The sequence below is a fragment of the Alosa pseudoharengus genome, unplaced genomic scaffold (assembly GCF_046254945.1).
Source record: "Alosa pseudoharengus isolate Yale_2024_CS ecotype anadromous, Long Island Sound unplaced genomic scaffold, YU_APseudo_1.1 YU_APseudo_1.1_scf_7, whole genome shotgun sequence".
Lineage (NCBI taxonomy): Eukaryota > Metazoa > Chordata > Actinopteri > Clupeiformes > Clupeidae > Alosa > Alosa pseudoharengus.
In genome coordinates, this window is record NW_027468859.1 from 29,901,338 (window position 1) to 29,927,082 (window position 25,745).

The 25,745-nt window shown below is 39.2% G+C and overlaps 2 long non-coding RNA genes across 2 annotated transcripts; both read right to left on the bottom strand.

The window, feature by feature from the left end:
* Window positions 1-9,816: 9,816 nt before the first annotated feature.
* LOC143109517 (uncharacterized) lies at window positions 9,817-11,529 on the bottom strand. Its single transcript, XR_012983882.1, has 3 exons — window positions 11,252-11,529; window positions 10,898-11,008; window positions 9,817-10,767 (listed from the first exon to the last, which is right to left on the bottom strand). It is a non-coding gene; the product is annotated as an uncharacterized LOC143109517 (long non-coding RNA).
* A 10,347-nt stretch (window positions 11,530-21,876) lies between these two features.
* LOC143109722 (uncharacterized) lies at window positions 21,877-22,652 on the bottom strand. The gene is made up of 2 exons (XR_012983942.1): window positions 22,521-22,652; window positions 21,877-22,320 (listed from the first exon to the last, which is right to left on the bottom strand). It is a non-coding gene; the product is annotated as an uncharacterized LOC143109722 (long non-coding RNA).
* Between the last annotated feature and the right edge of the window lie 3,093 nt (window positions 22,653-25,745).

Here is a 25,745-nt window from a genome sequence, read left to right on the forward strand (position 1 = left end):
ACTGTATATATACATATAGTAAAATTGTAATAATGAATTACAGCACCATGTTGTGCATTTACAGTATTGCTGGCAACTAAAATTGCCAGTAAATTACTGTAAATTTTACAATTTTTTTTTACAGTGGTTGATCCAGTTCCATTATATCTCTGGAAAAGAGTGTTTTGCACAGTATGTGCCGATAAATGAAACACTTAAATCTCTTTTTCGTAATGTGTCTGTAAGGCAGCAAATACACTCATGCTGTAGGCAGCAGCTCACACAAGGAGATGTCTTGGAAGACATATGGCATGGCACAAATATAGGGCAGAATTCTTTATTTCAAGCTGATACCAATGCTTTGGGATTGCTTCTTTACCAAGATGCATTTGAGGTAGTTATGTGAGGTAGTTCCCGTGGCTCAGGGAGGAAGAAACATGAAGTCCTAGCTGTGTATTTTACTATTGCCAATATGGCACCTCACTTCAGATCAACTGTTGACCAAATACAGCTTGCTTTGTTGTGCTGTGAACAGGATTTTAAAAACTTTGGACATGAAAGTGTTTAGTTTGCTAATTAGAGATGTGAAAATTCTGGAGACAGAAGGAACAACGATGTCAGATGGGCAGTTGTATAAAGGTACTCTATGTGCTATTACTGGAGATAACCTAAAGTCACACTGCATAGGAGGATTCACAGAGAATTTCAGTAGGAGCTCCTATTTCTGCAGGTTTTGTCATATAGACCGTGACACTTTTCCGTCAAACCGCAAAGGCAAGGGCCAGCAGAACTGTGGAATCGTACAAAGCAGTATGATGAGGCTTCACAGTTGTCCAATATGGTCAATCTATTGTCTCAATTGTGTATCATGCGATGTGCCAAAGCTACATTCATGTATTGTTTTGCTCCAGTTGAAAATGTTTCTGCGAAATTTGTCAGCTCTGATCAAATGCGCTCAATAAATTCTACTTTTATGTCATAAATATAACATGCCTATGATTAATGTTTGTATGGTGTATCTAATCTAGGCCTCTCTTATGTTCTATGGCCTCTCTTGCCCACCCGTTTTTTTCTGTTCCCACTCATTTTAACTTTTCTGGATACACTACTGTTACATAAACTGACAATTTACCTTTATTTCTTAACACACAAGCTTCTACCGCTCAGTTAGCCCGGGCCACGATGGAGGTCGAGGGTTGTATGGCGGACCATATTTAAAAGACGGAAAGGGTACATCCTATATTGATGCTTCCCAAAACGTCCCGAACATCCTCTAAAAGTTCCCAAAATAACGTACCCTGACCATTTAACCCTTAGAACCCTAAGCTGTTTTTAGGGCATTTTCACTACCTTTATTCATAAGGATTTATTCTGGCCATTGTAAGTGCCACACATACATATTATATATATTGTTTTTTTCAGCAGAGTCTAGGCTATCCTGCGATCTGCCATCATTTCATGTATTCGTACTAGCATTGATTTTATATTGATTTTTAAAGAATTAAAATATAAAAAGTGTATTATAAAAATTATTATATTTCGACATGTATCTCACCACAGCAAGCTCATAGCTCTACATGCATTTCATGTGTGCGTAGGGCAGACTGTCCTGAATATAATTGCCATGTTGGAGGGATACTCTGGGGCTGAGCAATTTACAGAAATATGTGGTGTGTGATTTACAGAAATAAACACCATTTTTTATTGGTCTCCTCTTTCATCTGACATGCGTTACATATCTATCCGATCACAGGTCCGCGAGTAATTCAAACGAGAGTAATGGGTGTGCAGCGTTGGTTTGTGTACATGACGTTATTATTTTGCAGTCACTTCGTCTGTTTTTATAAGCCAGACGGATCGATAAACATGGTACCAATGGATAGCCCTGTGTCCCCTCTTTCATCTGATATGCTTGCCATATCGATGCGATCACGGGTTCGCGAGTAATTCAAACGAGAGTAATGGGTGCGCAGGTGAACGCAGGTATAGACTGTAAATATGATGCAATTTGATTTAATTTCATGATTTTTTTGTGTAGTCTCTTTGGAAAGCCCCACTTCTGCTCTGTCATGCAATAAAGGTTTCATCTCGCTGCGATGAACAGTTCCGGAGCAATGTAACAGAGAAGAAAGGATGTGTTTTTTGACGCACTTTGCGTCAATCGGGTTCTAAGGGTTAAAGAACTCCACAACGAAACCGTCTGGGGACGTCTTTGGAACGTCACAATGCTAAATTCGGTGCACCACAGGGGCGGGAACCTAAAATGTCTAGCTTGGATGCTTTGTACATAGTATCTGATGACCGTTTTCTTTCATCCAGAGGCATAAAATTTGACTCTGAACTCAACAAACTTGACTTTTACCATGTTTGCCAACCTGCCCCCATGTTAGGGCCATGACCTCTTTGAAGGAATTGTAGCATATGACTTTGCATTGTGTTTCAATGATTTGGTGGCAGACCAGAAACTATTCACTTACACTTAACTCAACCGTCGAATCACCAATTTCAGGTGTCTTGACAATGACGCCAATAACAAACCTTGCAATGTTAATCCTGCCAGAGAAAAAATAGGAGGACATGCAGTACAGAATTGGTGTCTACTCAGAGTTCTGCCACTCTATTGACAACCCTAGCATTAATTGCCAATGACGTATGGCAATTAATGCTATAGCTCAGACAGATTGTTGAATTGACATGTGCGCCAGCCGTTACCAGCAGTCAGATTGCGTACCTGAGGGTTCTTGAGGGTTGAGAGCAGGGGTGTCCAACCTATGGCCCGCCACGCACTTTAATCTGGCCTGCCGAGCATTTAATTAGGTTATCATAGGCCGCTCGCTATTTTTTCCCAGCGGTAGAAAATGTTGTGATTACGTCAGGCTAGTGCAAACTGCTTTAGAATGTCAATACAGCTTGTTACATCGCGATACTTAGTATCTCCATTGCAGCAGATTCGACTATGTTATGCTACTCAATTTAATTGGGAACGCATTTGAGCGTGCACGAGAGGGCGAGAGTGCGGCAGGTTCCAGCTGGCTTGTCATTGTTGATAATTGAGATCTCCTTTTTATAAGAAACATTTAAAAGGAAATCGCGATGGCAACAGTAGCTCCCACTACTGACCATTTATAAACTGTGAGAGGTTATAGGCTATATTTGAGTGAAGCTGGCAAAAGAGTCTTAAAATGACAGTGCACCATTTTTAATTTAATTAAACAGCATCAAATTAACAGTATTTCTTAACTCATTGAATGCCAAGCTGTTTTCGGAAGCTTTGTCCTAGAGCGCCAGCAATCTAGACCATTGTTGATGATTTTTGTACAGCCACAGCATATTCTGTGTTATAGCTATGAACACATACAATCAGGGGCGGAGCTACGTGGTGGCCAGGGGGGGCCATGGCCACCACTGGTCAAAGCTTGGCCACCCTGCTAACCCAGCTCCGTTCAGTGAAAAGTAAAAAAAAAAGAATTGCCGCCGTTTTCGACAACACTTTGCAAAGCAGGGACTGAACCAATTACTGCACTCTATCTACGACCATTGGCCCAGTCAGGAAGTGTAGCCTACGGTTCTGATCACATCGTGAGTAGGCCTAGTGCAGCAGCAGCAGCAGTGGGACAATTCAAGCCATCTGTTAAAAACACTTGACAGTAGATAGGCTAGCCTACTACTTAACCTCAGTACCAGGTGAGTTGATGAGTTGGAACATTAATGCTAATAAGATGTTAGAATGTGTCATGAATCATAGCCAAGTGAGCTGCGTTGGGCTGTCCTTGTTAGGTAGCCTAGGCTCTGACATTGATGTGTGGGGCTGATCAAAAATAATCGGATGCCCGCGGGAACGCTGTTACAAGAATATTTCGATAAAATTTGGGTGAAATGCAAGCATATTAGGCACATATCTCCAGATGGCTCCAGGTAGGCTAATAGGGCCTAGCCTAGGCTACTTTATAAATACATAATTTGCTGACTGCGTGTGGTTCTTGCCATAGCTGGTCAGGCAGAGGCAGGCTGCTTTGCCTGAATTCTTTGTTACATTGCTCCGGAACTGTTCATCGCAGCGAGATGAAACCTTAATTGCGTGACAGAGCAGAAGTGGGGCTTTCCAACGAGACTAAACACTTGTCTGTGCGATCAAGTATGAAAATAAAAATAAATATCATGTAATTAAATAAAATTGATTCATATTTACAGTTCGCCTGCGCACCCATTAGGCTACTCTAGTTTTAATTACTCGCGAACCCGTGATCGCATTGATATGGAAAGCATATCAGAAGAAAGAGGAGACACAGGGCTATCTATTGGTACCAAGTGTGTCATTCCTTCTGGGCTATAAAAACAGACAACGACGTGACTGCAAAATAAAATCATGTACAAAAACCAACGCTGCACACCCATTAGCCTACTCTCGTTTGAATTAGGCCCTACTCACGAACCCGTGATCGGATAGATATGGCACGCATGTCAGGTGAAAGAGGAGACACAGAGCTATCATTTGATACCAAGTGCATCCGTCTGGGTTATAAAACAGACGAAATGACATCAAAACTAGATGTACCGCGTAGCGGTACAAAATATGACTGCCGCTCAGTCCTGCACATCCATTCCACGAAAATAAATCATATTAATGAATTTGTCTCAGTCTTCTACTCCATCCCCCACTCTTGAAACGTTTGTGTATGCTTGTTTGGAATGTGTGTTTGCACACATTCCGCACACAAAATAGCCTACTGGCGCTGCAAAGGTGAATAGATTTGTTTCTGGGCCAAAAAATCTGTAACATTGTTATAAAACCTTTAAAATCTCTAAACAATCACAAGTAGGGCAGTTCATCACAGTCCATCCATTGCAACTGGACTGATGAAAGGTACACCTGTAGGCTACATTGTATTTGGGAAAAGCAGAAGGTAGCAGCATAATGTATTTATTTATTTATTATTAAACAAAACAATCCCTGTCAGTTCCATGCAGTTTTCAACAGCTATCAAGAAGAGAGGTCATGTCATGGATTTTTGTGAATGTTTCTTCTTCTACATATGCATAAGTTTAGTCATCTAGTTCAAATGATATTCAGCTTTATTGTCAATGCACAAATTAAATACCAGTAGTCTAAAACAAAATTCCGTTTTACCCAGTGGTGCAAATAACTGACATGTCCAAAAGGGCCTTCATGAAATGCATTGCGAGACTTTTTAACGGGCAAAGTTGAAGAGCTACTGTCCGTTATTGTTTGTGCAAATAATATGCTGATTCATGTTCCCTTGCATTTTGCAACCATGAGGTCCATGGTTAAGCTCAATCTTTTGACGCAATCTTTTGATTTTCACCCAGCCTAGTCCATGGTAGGCGCCCGATAGAAATATTGTTTAATTTTGCGATTGAGATATCCACGCACTGGCGCCCCCCCTGCGACGTGTTCGCCCCCCGGTTTTAGAGCTATTCTAAATGCAAAAATGCATAGAGGGAGTTATGACAAAACCGTGACTGTTTACAAACTATAAGCTATATAAGGTAGGCCCTATGCTAGGCCTATTACACAACACAAATTGTCACTATGCTGGCGACCCAAATAAAATCTCCGTTGGAACCAATGGCTTACACCTTACAGTATCAAGCTGCCACCTCTTGGCGAAAAGTTAATAGTTTTGCATATCAGTAGTAATACATTTCACGTAGCTGTGAATCACGGAAAGGGCGAATGAAGTGGACAGTTCTAAATGGAACCCAACCCACTGTACAGTAGCTCAAGGTCTGTGGCTAAAGCAGCCATAATGAAAGCGTTATCATTGTTTGGATACTTCACACACACGTGTTTTTTAATCGCATAGACTACAACTACCAAGCTGGAATCAAAGCACATCGACTCCCCTCTCACACCCTAAACACGCACTTCGAACAAACAAAAAGCGCCTCAGTCTCACGGAATAGCCATAGGCAAAACTGTATCTGACCGGTGTAACGTTGGTACTAAATCATCCATCGCAAAGAATGATATTTGTAGCACGTGCAACAAATATGTGTAGGTACAGCCCTACCCTGAATACATCTCAACGTGCGCTCTAAAACATCTGGTTTAAATGGAGATGTAGATCATCACGGGTGCGTTAATAAATCTACATTGCGGCGAGTTGACACAAATTATTCACTTTGACGAATTTATGTAGTTTCAGTTACTTTACTTTGAGCCATGCTCTTCCTTACTTGAATCACCTTTGAAAATAGAGGATTGAAGTAGCCTATATGGGTGTTTGGGAATGAACGTTGACTCAGATGCTTTTTGAGACCTTGAGCAGAAATGTCCCAGCCCGGTGTTTAGGGTGCATCATAGACAGGTTATCTTTCAGGTAGCCTATATATTTTCCATAAAAAAAACATCACGTAGCGAACGTGTTGTGGCTAACTCACTTAGCTCCTGTTAGTAGCCTAGGTTATGGTCATAAGCAAATGAGATGACAGTCGAAAGATACAATTAGTGCTGTTATCGATTTGCTTGGTAGCCTATAAACGCATTTATGGTTTTCTACAAATACATCAATAATCAAATTGGCCTCCATCACTCAACCATGCTAACGGTAACATTATTTTACCTACGTTCTGCTATTGATAGGATTAACGTAGCCTACCTGCAGTAAAAAACAAGCATGTCCGATAAACATTCTCAGATTTATTTCGGCTTCAAGAGGAAATGGGAATTACATGTCATGCAGAAATCATCCTACCCTTAGGTCGGGAACCTATGGCTCGCGAGCCACATGTGGCTCTTTTGGGAACTGCATCTGGCTCTCGGACAAACCTGCCATTTGTTTACTCAATAAGTCATGAATAATTTTGGTACTGTATTAAATTAAAAATGGACCTACTGAAATCAAAATGTTAAAATAGTGTTCGAAATATAATATATGTTCACATAGTTTAATCCATCCCATGTCTGTTCTCTACCGCTGAAGTTCACGGTTACGTCGATGTACTGTACAGATATGAAAAACGCGTTTTTTTATTGGACAATGCTGTGCCGAGATAACATTCCACCCGCTGATGCTTTACTTAAAAATTCAGCTAGCTAACGGTTGTATCCAAAACAAAGAAAATGGCGGAGAGAAAAAAAGATGAACGAGAACACTTTAATTGTTATTGTTGATGTGTGCGCTTGCTGTAGGCTAGATAAGGAACATGTCAAAAAGGAAACGTCAGTGACCACAGCTTGCGAGCGCGAACACAAGCGGGCTGAAATGGGAAAGTTTCCATCCGAAGACTGATTCTGAAAACGCGAAATGAACTGCCCGTTATATATCGCACACTGCAACGAGTTAGTATTGCTGTGTTAACCCTGTTCGGTTCCACTTGCATATGAGAAATCTTTCTCACATATGAAAAATATAAAGACATTTAAGGGCAATTCCGCGCAAAACTGTCACATCCATAACGCCAACACAATGCCATGTTAGCGTTATGGATATATGACATTTTTGCGTGGAGTTGCCCTTAAATGATGGCAGCCTCAATTCTTGCATGAAACTTCACCTCACTGAATATGAGCCAGCCAGACTCCAAGGCCATCACCAAATCTAATCTCTGGTACAGTAGGCCTAATGTTCAATTTCGCCAATGACATGTCATGAAAATTGAGTGTTGTGTTGTTAACTATGAGGTTACTTTGCATACCAAAAGAACACTGGGAAAATAGCGGTGGTGTTTAGCCTACATGGGAAGCCTAAGGCCTATACTTCTGTCATTCCACTTTACATTTCAAGTTACTTGCACATTACTTTTAAAACTAGTAGAACATGTATTCTCTGTTGATCCTCTGTTGAATGAAAGTAAATGTACGTTAAATATCTAAACTTTTTCTTGTAACCGTCTTTATGTGGCTCTTCTGAGATTAAAAAAAAAAAAATTGGTAAAAGTGGCTCTCCAGGCAATAAAGGTTACCGACCCCTGCTTAGACGTTCTATGCAGTAAACTACTGTAGCCTACAGTCTTGTCCTTGTAGGAAGCGTAGTGTCTTTCCAACCCACTTTAGATTAACTTCCAACAAAATTACGTCTCACTGCAACGATGCGCCATCTAGTGGACAAACGACTACTTATCGCCAATACTGGAAATGCAGCCATGATGATGATGATGAATATTTATTTTCGCTTTCTTTTAATCCTACTGAATTTGTAATTATGTATCGGCCGTTCTAATACCGATAGTATGTGGGTGCCTGTGTGTGTGTGTGCATGTGTATATGTGTGCACCACCATCTACAGGCCAATGAGTGTACAGTCACTAAATGTACACATAACTTAATTTTTTAGACCCCCCCCCCATGGATGAAATTCTACGAAACTTGGCATACCCCCAGAGAATGTCAGGTTAATCATACACATACAATTTGGTGCAGTTCTGAACGTCTTTACTGAAGAGAGGGGCGATTAAAGCAGAATGATATTGCATTTTCATTTTTTACCGGGGGGGTGCAAATCACAAATGAGTGATAATGGGCTAGGTTGATGTGGGCCCTTGAGACCAACATACCATAAAAATGTCTTCATCCTCGGCGCCACGGTTCAGGTAGTTATTTAGGAAAAACTGCATTTTTTGGGTTTCGGGGGGCCCAGCGCGGAGGGGGAGTGGCCCCCGGGGACCAAACGAAATTTTTCCGTAAAAGTCTAGTGGGGCTACATACCCACCAAATTTCATGTGCCCCGGTGTTTCGGTGCCCCGGGTATCGTTGACCAAAATTTCAGGAAGTAGATGACGGGGGGGGGGGGAAAAAAAAAAAAAAAAAAAAAACTTTGACAATCCCTATATGACCGCTTCGCTAGCTTCGCTAGCGTCGGTCATCATAATAACTTCATATAGCTCGACTTACCCCACGTTTTTGTGTGTTGTGGTGGCAAAGTATGTTCATAATCCAACGCTATCATGTGTTTCTCTATGGCAAAGCATGTTCATAATCCGGTTTTGAGATCCTAACAAATTCCTGCATGGCATCCAATTCGAGACTCACATTGCATCCCAATTTATTCGACAAAGAAACACCTTTTTGCCTTCACTTTGTTCATGACAATGCAGTAAAAAGTTGTTTTAGAATCATCATGAGTGTACAGAACATGCAAACTCGGGTTCAGTCAGGTCAGATCAGTTCGTGTCACAGATATGGAGCGTAGAAAGGGCATTTTTCATTACTGTGTCAATGGCACTTACAATGACCAGGATAACTGCTTATAACTAAAGGTAGTGAGAATGGCCAAAAATAGAGTAGCCATAGGGCTAAATAATAATAAAAAAAAACATTTATTTCCATAAGGCACACACCACATATTTTTCACATTTGCTCAGCCCCAGAGAATCCCTCCACCATGACATTGACAGATTCAGAACAGTCTGCCCTATGCACACATGTGCCAGCTTGCAGTGGTGAGATACATGTCAAAATATAAGAATTTTTATAATACACGTTTTGTATTTTTATTATTTAAAAATCAAAATGAAATCAATGCAAGTATTAATACATGAAATAGTGGCAGATCTGGGTAGCCTAGACTCTGTTAAAAAACAATATATACACTCTAAGAAATGGAAGTACCAGTGTGTACCTAAGTCGGTACAAATGCTTGTCGCTGGGGCAGTACCCTTTTGAAGTACAATACTGTACCTATGAATGCAGGTACATTTGTGTACCCTAGCCATCTGTACCCATCAAGGTACACTTGTGTACCTGCAATGACTAAAATGTACCTGTATATATCATTATCACATAGTACCCTTAAAAGGTACTATTCTGTACTTCAAGGGTACAACCCCAGTGAAAATTTAAGGTGGTATAACTAAAATATATGCACAACCAATAAGTACATTTAAATGTTTATTCTGGGGGGATATTACACACAATACTTCACATGAATACAGGTACAATAAATGTTAACATGTTCATATTAAAAACACATTCATATCAAAACATCAAAATATCTTATATCCATATCAATATACATATTCACGTAAAACATGTTATGACTCTTAATGTAAGTGTAAATAATAAAACACTTTGGTTTACAATATTTTGCCTGAATAGCCACATTGTGTTTATACGCAGAAGGAAAAAAATATATTAATTTGCACAATAGCACTAATAACACCTTTATATGATCTATAAAATACCAATATTTGAGTTAGTAATTACTCCAACAAACCTTGTATGCTTTCAAGTTCATGTTAATACTCGTGTATGTGACAGTGATGAAAATACAGTATCTGCTTGCCATAACCATTACACGTTGCAAAATTAACAAAGTCCTTGCAGTAACTTAGTAGCTATGATCTTAGATCTCATTCACAGTGCATACACCATAGAATTGAGTGAACGATATGTGTGATGTAATGAGTCATATAGCGACATTTTAGAGTAGTATCTCAGAAAACAATGTGCAAGCCTTTGGGAAATATTAGCAAGCCTGTAAAAATGTACAATATATTGTTACAATGTTCATTACCTCACCAATAAATCAATCAATCAGAAAACACACTCCAATCCTTCCAATCATGAGGCGAGCCATTAAAAAGGCAAGAGTCTCAAAAGGCACCAAAGTTCAATTTCAAAAACTGGTAGAAATCCAACATATTCTTCAGGAGAGTGTGCTAAGTAAAGGTCAACAGCAGTAGAGGCTGCTGTTTTCCCCCTCTTCAACTTCTGTTCCTCTGCATATATCCACTTTGACTTAGACTGGAACCTTGCTTGATCTACAGGACGTTCACATATTTTCAATAGCAGTGGTAACCTCACCAATGACAGCAGGAGTTTTACATCTGTTGGAAGCAAAATGCAAACACAAACCTCAGAATAAGATTTTTTTCAACCACACAAATAAATAGCCTCAGACAGATTGTGTAAAATACCTTGTCTAATACATGTATGTAACTATATCAATCTGCTCACCTGGCATAGATCAGCGTTGAGTCATTACAAGTTCCATGGACCGGCTGACTCTCCCAAACTTCTCCTTACTCCTTTTCACCGTATCTTCATGAACGAAAGCTGCCTGCTCCACTATGTGTTTGAGAGACAAATGCCATGCAATAGAATAATATAATTAAACAAAATGACACAACAATGAAATAGCACAAAGATAATCTTAACCAATATATAATTTGCTATTGGACAAAAAAAAAATCTAAAAGTTGTCTGTATTATTATAATTTGCATAATTTATTATGCAATACTTTTCTATATGTATTTAACATCAATAAGAAAAATACCATTACAAAAAAACCACCAAGTTGGGTAACTTACGTAGCCATTAGATCCTTTAGGAAAGGTAAGCTTACTTCCAAGTGGCCATGTTCTGCCTTGGTGGGTATCTGTGAGAAGGATTAACGTTAGATTTACTTTAGACCATTATCAAGCTCTGAGTAACTTTATAACATTATAGAATGGTTCTGAGTTGCTCCCTCTAGCTTCTAACTAGATAAGCAATGACAACCAGGATGTTCTGGTGAACATAGGCAACTCAACTAATTAATTTTCACCTAAACAAAATGACAGTGTTGAGAGTGATCATGCTTACTGCATGTATGCACTTACCAGGCTTCTTTCACCTGCACTACCGTTGATATTAAACCAGCCTTTCAGGGAAGTTAGCAAGTATGTATGGCTAACAGTGCTAGGATATGCTCATATATCTATGGGCTAAGCTAGTTAGGATAATGATTGCTAGTGAAAGTTGGCTTTAATGGCTTCCACAAAAACTTAACATTGACATGGGAAATAGTAGATAAAACACACACACAAATCATTTCCTTACCATTTATCACGATAGTCATGCATTATTGAAGGAGTTTGAACTCCATTTAAAAATATCTGAATTCATAGCTAACCTAGGCTAAGTTGCTAGCGAATGCTAATGTTAGCCTTTAAGCCAACAATCTGACTCCATTACTGTAACAGTAGGCTATTTACAATGTACAAACCGAATTTCGATAAATTGCAACTACACCTTACTTCTGAATAGCTTTGCCTCCTCTTCCACAAAGATTATTCCATCCTGCACATGTGTTTTCTCACACCAAGCTCCTCACTGAAAGTTGCTCAATTTCTTGGTGAGTGAGATGAACAAAGTTGAGGGGAAAAATAACGGTTGCTCCCATCCCGAATCTCCTCCCCCAACAACTTTTGAGTGACAGGCCATGTACTTTTTGTACCCTTAGGTACAAATATGGTCCCTTTGCGAAAAGGTACATTAATGATCCAGGAACGGTACATATTAGTACTTTAGGGGCTCAATTTTGTTCCCTTTAAGGTACAGGGTCAAAAGTTGTACCTAAAAGAACAAAAATGTACCCCAACCGTACCCCTATTTTTGAGAGTGTAGCATGTGTGTATGGCACTTACATTGACCAGGATAAATGTTTCTAAGGTAGTGAAAAAGCCCTTAAAACAGTCTAGGGTTCTAAGGGTTAATTTCTTAATTCAGAGCCATGTTACTTACAGCCAAGTACTTGGAGTGGATATCAGAAAGAAATATAGTTTGGCCATCAGTATGAGATCAAATATATACATACAATATTTGTAATATTTATTATTGTTCTTTGAGTTAACATCATTTGAATAAAACTGATTAAGTAAGGTGCATTATCATAATATTTTTTATTGGCATTGACCTATTTATGGAAAATATGTTGGAGTGGCCAACAAACTGACCTGTGTATCAGTGTTGGCTTTGCACAATTTATTGCCATTATTAAAATAGGCTATCCTAATCTTCAAAACTTTTTGAGTAGTTTTCAAATAGTAGTTTTGATTCCCAAGTGCCACCCCAATAAAAAGTCTGGACCCAGCTGGCCCCCCCTATAAAATAATCCTGGCTACGCCCCTGCATACAATGGCTCGTTTAAAAGGTGAGACTTTAAGCTCTCAGTGGGTGCAAATCGTGTATTTCTACACGCCTCTGTTCCTGAGAAATCCCAAGCTAAACAGTGGCTAGTTTTCATCAAAATTGCTGTTCTAGAAATGGAGATATAACGTCTTTCATGAAATATGAAGTGTTGCCTGTAAACTTTCCGGGAAGTGATCAGCGAGACCTGGCGAGACTGCCACCTAGTGATAGACCCACGAAAATGGCCTGGTTTTGAGATGACGTGCATGCGTCACTGATTCGACCCAAAGCGGCAACCGAGTTATGATAAAATGTCCAGATAAAATGTCCAGATTGTGCGTTTTCATGAGTTTTCGATCGTCATATATTTCATTTCCATTCATCACAGAGTTCCCAAAATGTGTTAGAGTGTCTAGTTTCGTAATTTAAAAAAAAAGCTAAAAACGTAATATTACGTTTTTGGCACTCAATGAGTTGAGAAATGTATTTTCTACAACAAAATTACTTTGTAATTTAAATGATACATATATACAGTGGTGGGTAGAGTACTGAAAATCTATACTCAAGTACAAGTATATTTACTTCCTTCAAAATCTACTTGAGTAAAAGTAAATATTCCAATTGGACAAACCTACTCGAGTAAAAGTAAAAAAGTACTTCTTTATGAAACTACTCAAATTACAAGTTACTTTTCATTTTTGTATTGATGTGCTTGGATCAGTGAAAAAGACATAACAGGCCCTATTTTGGTGATCTAAAACACATGGTCACTTGCGGATAGCTTAAATACATTTAGGGGTTTGTCCAGTCCACACTCGGGGTGGTTTTGTTATCAAACGTCAGGCGCCTGGTGCAAAAACCAGGCACCTGGTGCTTAAACCAATCAAAATGACACCTGTCATTCCCTTTAGAAGCAAGCACTGCAACTTCAAACAGCGCATCTGTATTTTGATAGTCAGTGGCGCATTTAAAGGAATCAAATTGAAACACAACTACCAAAGGAGGGAGAGAGAGAGAGAGAGAGAGAGAGAGGAAGAATGGTAGAGGGAGATGATAGCTGGAACAAGTTACCAACTATTACATTTTGGTTAAGCAATCTACAAAATCCCATACAATAATTGCTGCATATAATCAGTTATCAGTTAAAAACCTTTTTGGGATTGAGGGCTATCTGAAGGATCCAAAATCATAGGGCTACTCATTTGAGACAAACAGACCCTCACTTCTAAATAATAGACCTATGTGATTTTTACATTTAAGTTATCAATATTATGTAGGCCTATGAGCCTTTATATATTAAGCAACTGTATTTTTATCTGATTCAATACATCAATATCAATATGCAACACTGACCGTTTTTGTTCAGTTAGTTCAATTCAAAGTTTCCATGAGAAATCTGATCTAATTTTTTAAACGAAAAAAGCCATATTTAATGCAATTAATAATGTAGATTACAAATAGCATGCCCACCATTCATAATTCAGAGGTTGTTTAAGTTCTGATTTCAGTGCACAATTCGGTTGTAACATTTCAATAGCAATCACCAACACCAGACTAACTTATGAAGACGCCTTATTGCACATCTGAAATCTCTCCATGATCTGACAGTCCTATTGGTATGCATGCCACAAGATTTTCAACGCTATTGCTACACCAGTAGGCTACGGAGGAGAAAGGGCCCGTGACCTAAAGCAATTGTTTTACAGTCCTTGAACAATCATGCACGAACCGTACGGACACGGAATAGCCACAGAACTTTTGCAGAGATATGCTTGCATTGGCTACACCAGATGAGCAAGCTAATATAGCCAATATTACAGATGTATGGTCTACAATTAAATATCTATTTAAAAATACACAATGGAGGATGTTTTAGAGCGTGATCTGCAGGCGACTTGTTGGCTATTTTTAGAAAGTGCGCTGTGGGCGCCGTAAAGGCATCCCGCAGGCTACATGGTGCCCGCGGGCACCGTTTTTGGAGACCCCTGAGTTATGTCAAGAAATAGCCTTTGTTTCAGTCGAATACAGCTAGGACTAGCTCGCTAAGTAGCACTACGAGAACCACTGATAGAAAACAATGCAATTTACCTCAACATTTTGAAGGCTGATATTGTTATGCTTAGGCTGACACATTCCTTTCATTATACGGTTGTCTCCCTTCCTTCGCATGGGACGGAACAGTGTTGCAGATGTGGCCAGACGTTGACCATGGGAGTGGGGGCTGCTTTTGGTAGTAGGCTACTAACGTTCATCTCTGCATCCATGGCGTTTCTAGTCCTCAGTACCAACTTAACGGCCGACTCGTCTCCTCTGCTGTGTAATCGCAACAATGTTGCAACCTAGGGAGGGCACGTCGCTAACGTGTATGCTTGTATTCCAGTCAACAAAGACATGTGTAGCCTACTTCTATCGAAATACTCATTTTAATGAAGGCCCAATGGGAAATGTAATTGAGTAAAGAGTACAATTCTAGTTCAAATATTTACTCGAGTAAGAGTAAAATTACAGCCTTAAAAAAGGAATGTGGAAAGTATTCGTTACCCGAAAAAAGTACTTTTTTACTCATTTGCGTTACTTGTAACGCGTTACTACCTACCACTGCATATATATATTTATATATATATATATATATATATATATATATATAATTTTTTGTGTGTTGCCAGCCAGCCAATTAAAAACCCCATGTGGCCCTTGAGTCAAAAAGTTTGGACACCCCTGGCCTATACTATACTCATTGTTTTAACACAAACACAGCTGTCAGTTGCATCCACCTCCTGGATGAAGCCTAGAAATGCATCACCATCATATATGATGACCAGGGTTGGGTCAGATTACTTTGAAATGTAATCCATTACTGACTACAAATTACATGGTAATTTTTGTAATCAGTTGGATTACCAAAAACATGTAACGTAATCTGATTACTTTAGGATTACTTCAATAAATATGCCCATTAAGTAAGACACCACCACAGAATTGATGAAAGAATTCTCATTCTATTTTTCTCCACTCTTCTCCAAACATGCACAACTCGGCTTAACCTTTATAAGGGCACACCTGGACAAAGAATTTAGCTTTCGCTGGATTTTTTTGACCCAGGGACATGGCCTGAGATTGGCATAAAAAAGGGAAGCATTAAACCCAAATGACACCATGTCCATTTAAATTGTGGGGGTGAGAAAATTATTTTTTGGGGATGTTTTTCAACCAGGGGGACCTGGTGACTTTCTCAAAGTAAACAGTAACACTAAAACAAGAGGCTACATTAAGATTAGGAGGAAAAGATCAGGCAGTGTGCCGAGAGACCTGCCCCAATAGTATGTAAGTTAGTAAGTAAGTATATCTTTTGATCCCGTGAGGGACATTTGGTCTCTGCATTTATCCCAATCTGTGAATTAGTCAAACAAGGCAATAATAAAGGTCCGCACACTGATTGAAGCTACCAAACGTGGATTTATTTGCACATTTATTTTTGTGCAAATAAATCCACATTTGGGAGCTTCAATCAGCATGCGGACCTTTATTATTTCTTCTCTATGAATAATTTTGAACACACAATTTTTCATAAAAATGTTAAAAAAGATAAAAACACTTTTTTTTATTCCATGTTTTTACCACATTGTCTTGCAACCTTTTGGCATGTGCAAGTGTAATTTTAAGTAAGAACAAACATATTGGTCAAGAGAAAATCAATATTTGCCAGGGGTATGAATAATCTGAGTATGAATAACTATATCTTTAAAAAGTCTAAAAAGTGAACGTCTTGTCAAATTAAAAGATAGCTAGGCTATCATAAAAAAGTTGCATTGTTTGAATGATAAAATGTAACCCGGTAATCCCAAACAATGTAACTGTAATCTGATTACACAATTTTTTTTTTATTGTAATCGGGGCTGATTATAGTTACTTGATTTTTGTAATCTGATTACGTAATCCAGATTACATGTAATCTGTTACTACCCAACCCTGATGATGACACACCAGTTTCCAGTCAGGCCGTTATTGACTTCTTCAATGCGCTGCAGCACATTGGTGGATGTGTTGTGCTGTGCTGGTGGGCCATGGGAAAGGGCAACCGATCCTTATCTCTGGAACGTCACAACTTGCGGATTAAAGCAGCTGCAGCCATTTGGAGAACAAAAGCAACTCAGGACGCGCCAGATCACCCCAGGACTCTCTGAAACAATCTGGAAGGACACACTAATTATTACTGGCTAAATTCCCAACCTGGCTCGTTCAATCTGGCCCCCTAATCATCCCCCACTGTAATTGGCTCATTCATTCCTCACTCTCTACCTCAAGCTGGTGTGTGGTGAGCGTTCTGGCGCATAATGGCTGCCGTGCATCACCCAGGTGGGTGCTACACATTGGTGGTGGTTACTAGTGAGGTCCCCCCATCCATGTGTTGTAAAGCGACCTTGGGTACCATGAAAGCAGGGGCGGATTATGAACTTTTGGGCCCCTGGGCCCAGATGTATTAAGGGCCCCCCACTTATTGCCGTATATGTGGGAGGGGGGGGGGTTGGGGGTCCTCCCCCAGAATTTTAAAAATTTGTTTGATGTGATTTCCTGTATTCTGGTGCATTTTGGGGATGGCCAATACTAAATTCAATCAGATACATAGCCTACATCCTGATTTGTTGATATTGAGGCAATGATTCCATGGGATTCCATGGGCTTCAGGGCCCCCTGACCCCTTGGGCCTGGGCCCGGTAGGCCCGTGCAGTAATCCATCCCTGCATGAAAGGCGCTATATAAGTCGAAGGTATTATTATTATTATTACCATTGTCAAATGACTATTAAAGTGCCCATATTTTGACTATTTTTCAACAAGTTCAAATAGGTCTTTGAGTTCCATAAAACATGTTTCTGAAGTTGTTTGGTGGAAATAGCGTGTAGGAAACGATTGTTACCTACCTCTATTACCCTCTGTTTCAGGCCCTTCTAGAGTGTGCTGTTTTCTGCTGCTCATTACATATTCATGATCTGCAGCTAATTTGGCCACGCCCAAAGCTTCTACAATCTTTGCCCACGCCCCACTGACTCTTACCACTACTACTACATTAACTTTCACATGGACATGGCGGCAGTAGTTCAACCATACATGTTCGAACCAGAATCTGATCCTGAAGGAGGGGAGTCTCCTGCACTACCCTAGACTCAGAGAATTCAGCAAGACGCTTCTAAATGGTTAGTGAAACTTTCTATTTTTTTTAAACTTAGATAGTCAGTGTTTAGCCCGTGAAAGCTAAGTTAGGCTAGTCTAGCTATCGATAGCTAACGTTAGTGCCAGGTCAGGCACTATTATGAATTATTATTCATTATTTATTAAACTTAATGAATTTGTATTCACACAGTAGTAAACTATAGTGCTTCTTGTTCACTAAACGTGAAGTTATGTCTTGTAAATACCCCGCTGCTTCAAGCTTCGCTCGGTTGGCAGATCCTGTAACCTGCTCTAACTTATATTTAATAACGTTAACGTTACAGTTTTTTCACTGTACTGAGTGTTCCTAAAGTACAGTAGTATTTTTCTGTCATACTTATTAGACTTGCATGTATGCGCGTGATATATTGGTGTATACTGATGTGTTCGCATTGTAAACTTGAGAAAGTCTAGCCTAGCACTACTTACCATTCACCTACTTACGTCAGGCTGAGAAAAAGTACTAGCTAGCTGGAGCACGCTCGTTCAAATGTAATCGTGGGTGCTATTATTGGGTAAAAAAATACCAGGTTTATTATTTCTTTAGCTTTATTCATGCATTACTCCTTTTGTATTTGTTGACTCCTTTTGTATTTGTTTGTTTAGGTGCACATGTGGAAATTGTGCAACAATGCTGTCAGAGCCTGAGAATTTATGCTGCCAGGAGGTACCACAGGTAACATGATCTTTCCTATACTTATGTCAGCAATGTATGATTGCAGACAAGATGCCACTGCAGATACTTACCTTATGTTATGCATAATAGGTTAAAAGACGGCTGCAGCAGCTGGATGAAAGGCCTCCATGTATGATAGGCAAACAGGTTCTAAACCTGGACAGTCTAAGGGCCCTATCATGACATTCTAAAGTGCGTCGTCACTCGTCAAAAGTCTATTCAAATTTAGTAGGATGTCCAGTTCACATTGGGAGGGGTTTCGTTCTCAAAAGTGGAGCGCATGGCGTAACTAGGTGTTCCTGGGTCTTTTAATCAGTCATATGGGTGTGTTTGGGGCGTAACATCATTTTAAACCAATGAGAATGACACCTGTCATTCCCTTTAACGGCGCAACGCGCGATATGTCAAATAAATGCATCGGTATTTTGGCATTCAAAGGCGCATTTGAAGGAGGCTGCTTGCGAGACCGTATGGAATAGTCATTCTTAAACCATGCTTTACTAAAACCTAGCATATCCTTCACGCATTTGCACTCGTCTATTATTTGAACTCATTGACAAAGTGAAACTAACTTCACCAAGGAGTCAGTCAACGACAAGACAGTTATATGCAGTTACTTTCACTATTGACTGACAATGGGTTACCATCGAAAACATAGGCTGGAAAAAGCAACACTTACCCTAATGTTGCTCAAATGACTGAATAAAACAACATTTATCCTGCAGAGGAGTTGCTTATATCCAGTGTTGGGAGTAATGCGTTACAAAAGTAATGTAATTACTGTAATATATTGCTGTTTGCGGTAACGCGGTAATGTAAGGCATTACAAAAAAAAAATCGGGTAATATTTACTCGGTACAAACTTCAGTAACGCGCGTTACAATGCAGTTTAACCCAAAATTAAGCGCTTGTTTTGTTTTGATACATATTTGCAAACACCACGCGAGAACAACAGGAGAAAAAATCCGCGCAAAATAGTAGAACGTTATCTCCTGATACTGGTTGAATATGACTGTGGCTGCAGCAGACTCGCAGGCGGACTCTATTTGCGGGATGGACATAAGCCTACGCTCATTATTTTCAGCTTGTCAGAGACAAGGCTATGAAGAACATAATAGTTAGTGCACTTTGTGTGCGAAACCGAAAGATCTCTCAGCTCGCGAAATAGCACAAGTAAATTAATGAAACATCTAAAGTAGTGCCACGCTAATCTTGGATACCAGGCTCATAATTCACTTGTATTCGCAAAACGAAATGTGAAGCAACATGTCATTGCATACTTCCATTTCCAAAGCAATGAAGGTTGCTTAAAACAACTTAACATTGTGCATATTATTGTTAATATTGTGCTATCAATGTAACTCAAACAAATAAGGCTTGTAAACAAGAGCTGGCAAAAGGGCATTATGACAACGTAAAGATCAATGCTCTTAAAGTGACAGTGCACCATTTTTAAGTAAAACAGCATTTCTTCAGAAATTAATGTTTAAAAATACACAGTAATGGTCTGTAAATAATAGGCCTTTTATTTTACTTTAGGTGTTTGAGTTATTATTTAAATGTCACTCACTCAAAGCCACTCACTTAGGGCACCGAAATGGCCAGCAGGCCACCATCTTGACATGTCTTTATTAAAGGAACCGTATGTAAAAATTGTATTTCAATTAATCATAAAATTGCCCTGATATGTCACTAGACATTAAGAAATCATGTTCATTTCAAATACTTACATCACTGACAACAGTAGTCTGGCCAGGATATTGTCATTTAAAAAGTGAAGTTACAGCCCTCAACTGATGTTGATGTTGTCATGGTGTTTTTTGGCCTAATGCGCCACCCTCCACCTATCTACTAATCACAAAGTCAGTAGTGTTTCGTCATCCGTCAACTCTGCCAGTCAGAGGGGAGGGGAAGGGGATACACCGCTCTACAGTAATTTGAAAGTGATTGTAGTACCTGTTTTGGCCACAATCTTACATACGGTTCCTTTAAGCTTTGATTTACAATATAGTAGGCTCTCTATTGGTTTTAATGAGTAGGCCTAGGCCTTAAAGTTACAGTATTTCTATCACAATTTACCAGACTTTGACCTTTTGTAGGTTTTTAACATTCTGACTATGATTGTTCCTTGTATTGCATTATGAGCACTGCGCCTATTGCATTCTACTGTTGCCTTAAGCCTAGCTCAGTCATTATGCTATACCACATCTCCCTCCATTGGAAGAGCAAGCTGCATTGAGCGTAATAAACTGCATTTAGAATGGCAAATCCATATTTCTAGATATTTTGGTGAAAGTAACTTAAAAGTAATGCAATAGTAGTGTAATGCCTTACAATTCAGAGACAGTAATATTATAATGTAACAAATTACTTTTAAATGACAGTAATAAGTAATGCATAGTACATTACGATTTTGAAGTAACTTGCCCAACACTGCTTATATCTCGTGACAGTGCGTCTTCAGCTGTGCTCCATACGTGTCTCGCCTCTCCCCTAATCACTTTTAACCGTCATTACCAATTTGCAAATGATGGTGAATAACTACTCATCATGAGATGTACAGTATTTCGTAATATCTTTATTCTAATTATGTTTCCCATTGTAATCGTGCAATTTGTAATGCTTTGCATGGACGTGCGCTGGTGTGCGTTCATGAATGATAGAAGGATGGTGCGTGCACCTGCCAATATGACTGTTGACATGCGCTCTTAAAATAGCATATGAACAACTCGCCATTGACTTCTGACCAGGTTTAGGTGGTGTATGATAGCGATTTTTAGACAATGCGCCAGGTCCCTCCCTAGGTTGTTAATTGCCACACCCCTGGGCGCAATGCTTAAAAAATAAACGTGCAAAATAACGAATTCAACTTCGCGCCGGTGAATAACGAACTTTACGCCATGCGCTGGTGACCCAAAATATAGCCCAAAATGTGTTCTCACTGCAGAATGCATGCAACATTTACAGGGCTGACTACGGTCCTTTACAGTTATGGGGAATAGAGCAGTGAGTTATCTGTAATAAACTACTTACATTCACTGTTCATACAACATAATAAAGCAAATATAGTCTGCCAAAGCCTCTCAGATTTTTTTCTTGAACTTATAGCCAAGTATTTCCTTAGCAAACTGTATATTACACAAATTCACATGAAGCATTTTACACATGCAATAAACATTTATTTACCACTGTCATTGTACATAAAAATACAGTATTGAATGATTCACTGATTCCAAATTAGACATACATTATAAAACCTTTTGACTAGCAATGTTCATTTTTCTCAGTCGTTACAGGTATTAAGCCTACAGAAGTTTTGTGAGCTGGTGCTGGGGCTTCCTTGGTAGAAAGATACGGGTAGTGATCGCCTCATGTGTCGTGACGGGAGTTTCCTGACGCCCATGGAAGATATGTAGGCTTCAAACTCCCGCCCCTTGATTGAATCTTGAGACATAGCTGGCGATGACCTCCTCCTTGTCTGGATGCTCATATTGTGAAGACAGGTCCGGCGGGATGTTTATCTTCAGAATCTTGTCTCCATACGATGATGGGTCAACAAAGACTTTCTCCATGATCATGTCCATCAAATCATCAACATACCCTGTGCAATACACATACACACAAAAAAGTGAATCACTAGTATAATTTACTAACTGTTCATTTTGCACATGAAATTTTGTAGTTTCTCAGGTATTTAAATACGTTCGTTTGGTTTTATTTATTGTGTTGAAAGAACTGTTGCAGTACTTTGTCATGTACAATGTAAATGTTTGTTTTTGTGTAAAAAAAACAAAAACTTACGGAATGTAGCGTCTGTCTTCACTGGTCTGGCTCTGCACTCTCCCTTCCTGGATTTTGGAAAGCTCAGTTTGTAAAGAGGATCCCCTGAAGATGTGGTGGCTTGTCCTCGATTAGCATTCTCATTATAATGCAGTGCAGCTAGTCTTGGACAGTAAAAAGAAAATCAGACATGAAGACAATTTCAAGGAATGGGCAAATATTATCAAAGAATAAACAGTTTAATTTACCTGCACAGCATTCCCAGATATGGATAGACCACGTTTTTGGGTGCGAACCGCAGAATGACACTATGGAACGCCTCCAAAGAGGAGTGGGGACTGAGTTTGGCAATATCCTTCAGGACAGTCTTCTTGGTCAGCTCCTTTTTCTAGATTGTAGAATGCAGGAGTTCCTGCAAGACAAAAAAAAATATATATATAGTACATATCATATTTTTGGTAATGACCAAGAAGACAGTTGTGTGCCAACACTCTTTCTTTCAGGGGGCTCAGTCTGGCAACCAATATATTTTGTAGCTGGTCTTTCTTCTGTATGTAATGTTTATGATGTACTGGCCTATACAAAAAGAGAAATGACATAAACTTCATCTTACATGTATGCCAACAGCTACATCAAGTAAAAAAAGGATCACTAATAAATACTACACAAGAGAAGAAACTAATTAGAAATAATTGTTGGCTTTGAGTGTAAATTGTCCAGTGATGTAGCAATTTCCACCATACACTCGTTCTACCCTGGACAACACTAACATATTCCAGTTCAGAAAACATTTCCAAACGCATTATTTTAGCAAATTCCCCGAAACCGCCGAGGATGTGTACTGCATGACCGATTTTGTCACGGTTTGAATGTCTAGACAATGCTGATTGCTAAGCTAGCGGTTAGCGTTGCCTTGTACGGTGGCAAAACACTACCTACTTGGTTAGCTTAGCAAAACACTGCTTGGTTAGTTCGTGTAGAATTGCAAAATAAACACAGGTAAATACGTGCACAATTTGACATCTCCCTTTTACATGAATTAGCTGCTAAAAAGATCAGAAACATATGTTTGGATTAGGGGCGAGCTAGGCCTAGCTACTGTATCTTCTGATGTGGTGGGCAAAAATCTACTGTAGCTTGACGACCAAACTTGTAATCTCGCCCACACACAAACTTGTTTTAAACTGACTTTTTGTTGCGCAACCAATTACAGCATAGAAATCTTTTACAAATGCACAACTTTCGAAAGTTTCGCTGGACAATGGCCCAGATAGCAAGCATACGTTGGCACAACGGCATATCATCCGTTGGCATGACGTTGTTTACTGACGTTGTGCCAACTTCATTTTGTCCGGTGGGGTAACGTTGTTTTGACGTTGGCACGGAGAAAATCGTCGTGCGTCACAATAGGCCTACAAAAATCCGTTTATTGCAAAACGTTGGCTTATAACCAATTGCCAACATTTTGTTTTTATTTTCCATTGCTAGTCCATACCGTGAAAATGAATGAACATTATACTTTTATTATCATGAGCAATGACTTGTTCTCCAGTAGCCTACAAGCCTATATGGAAATGATTGCTTCCGCAATTGCGCATCATGCCTAACAGCTGTTCTAAAACCAGTGGCCTCTCGGGGCTTGTTGCTTAATTCAAGACAGGCAGGCAATATGTTATAAATGTTAATATTATTTATAATATTTATTGACAATAACAAAAATAACAAAGAAATAAATTAATAAAAAATGTTTAAAAAAAACACCAACAAGGAATTGGTGCTGCTCCGGTTCCTCCAGATCATGGAACTATTCTGGAAAAACAAAAGAGTTTGCTCATCGATCCATTTATCAAAACAATGCAAAGTATGTGGGGTTTGCCATATGTGCTACTTACTCGGAGTCAGAATCGCTGGAATCCGAATCACTGAATTCCAATTGACGCAGACGCTGGCGCTGAGTAGCTGTGGAGAAAAGGAGACAACCATCAGTGACAGATTGCCCATTTAGGAGGTTATCACTGAAACTAGGCCTAGGAGGTAAGAATGTTTTTTTTTAATTATTTTTTAAAAAATGTTTACTGTCCCCATCTATTATATGAAAATGCGCTTAACGTTGTAACGATCTGAATTGCGTTGTATTGAGGCATGCTAGGCTATATTTTTAGTTGAAAATGCATCTCCATTTGCAAATAGCATTTTCATATTGCAATCAATCGTGAAATGCACAGCATGCACAGGCCTACTAAAGCCACGCGACAAAATGTTACCTGAGAATGAATGCACGTGATGTTTGCATGAACCACGCGACATTAGGTCAGTTTGGCCTAGGATTAGCCATAGCTAGGGCACTGGACACTTGGTGACTGTTTGACATGTGATAAGGTAAGATTTTTAATTATTGTCTTAAAATAAGGTTAGAAGACTAAGCTAAACTTGGTTACTTTTGTGTGAAGAAATGAAGAGTTTGGTTCCAAAACGCTATCTCCTTTTTTTAAAACATTCAGGTTATTTAATGTGTATTGTGTTGTTTTGATTGAGTAAAGATATATAAAATAACAACACCCAGTTACAGTTCAACTGAAATTATTTGGAAAACAAAATGTAAAAAAAAATATTTATGAAAATTCATTAAAATGGTGGCGTTTTGAAACTCTTCAAATGTAGCACATAGCTCGACATATTTTGTAGCCTATGCTACTTTGGAATAATTAAAATACATAGATATTTATGTTTTTGGTATAATACAGAAATATAAGCAACTGTTGTTGAAAGTCCCGAGTACCGCCATGTATAGGCTAATAGAAAATCGGAGAGATTTCTATTTTGGGTAGGACTTTTTGCCTCAGTATTTTCTGTCAGTCTAAAGCACAACTGATATTGCCATCTATGTACTGTAGGTAGCCTGCTTTGTTTAAAGATCGTTGTCTTTCAAAGAAATGTAGCTGGGCTTTGGATGATATAAAATCACGGTGTCTCTGCAACAAATGCGCATTAAAGCTACATTGTGTACTTTTTTGAGTTAATTCTTAGCAAAAACCCATTTGTTCTTTCAAAAATATGTGCTCATTCATGTGTAATTATTTCCACTTACTAATCAAAGTATTCTCGTAAGTGTAGAATCTGATATTCCAAATACATACGCGCGAGTCGCGCAAATGGCTGAATCCATGTTGCGCCTCCATCTTTGAAATACATTCGCCAACGAGGGACATTCCTGGAAATTCAGCTCCGCCTTTCGCGCTTGTAGGC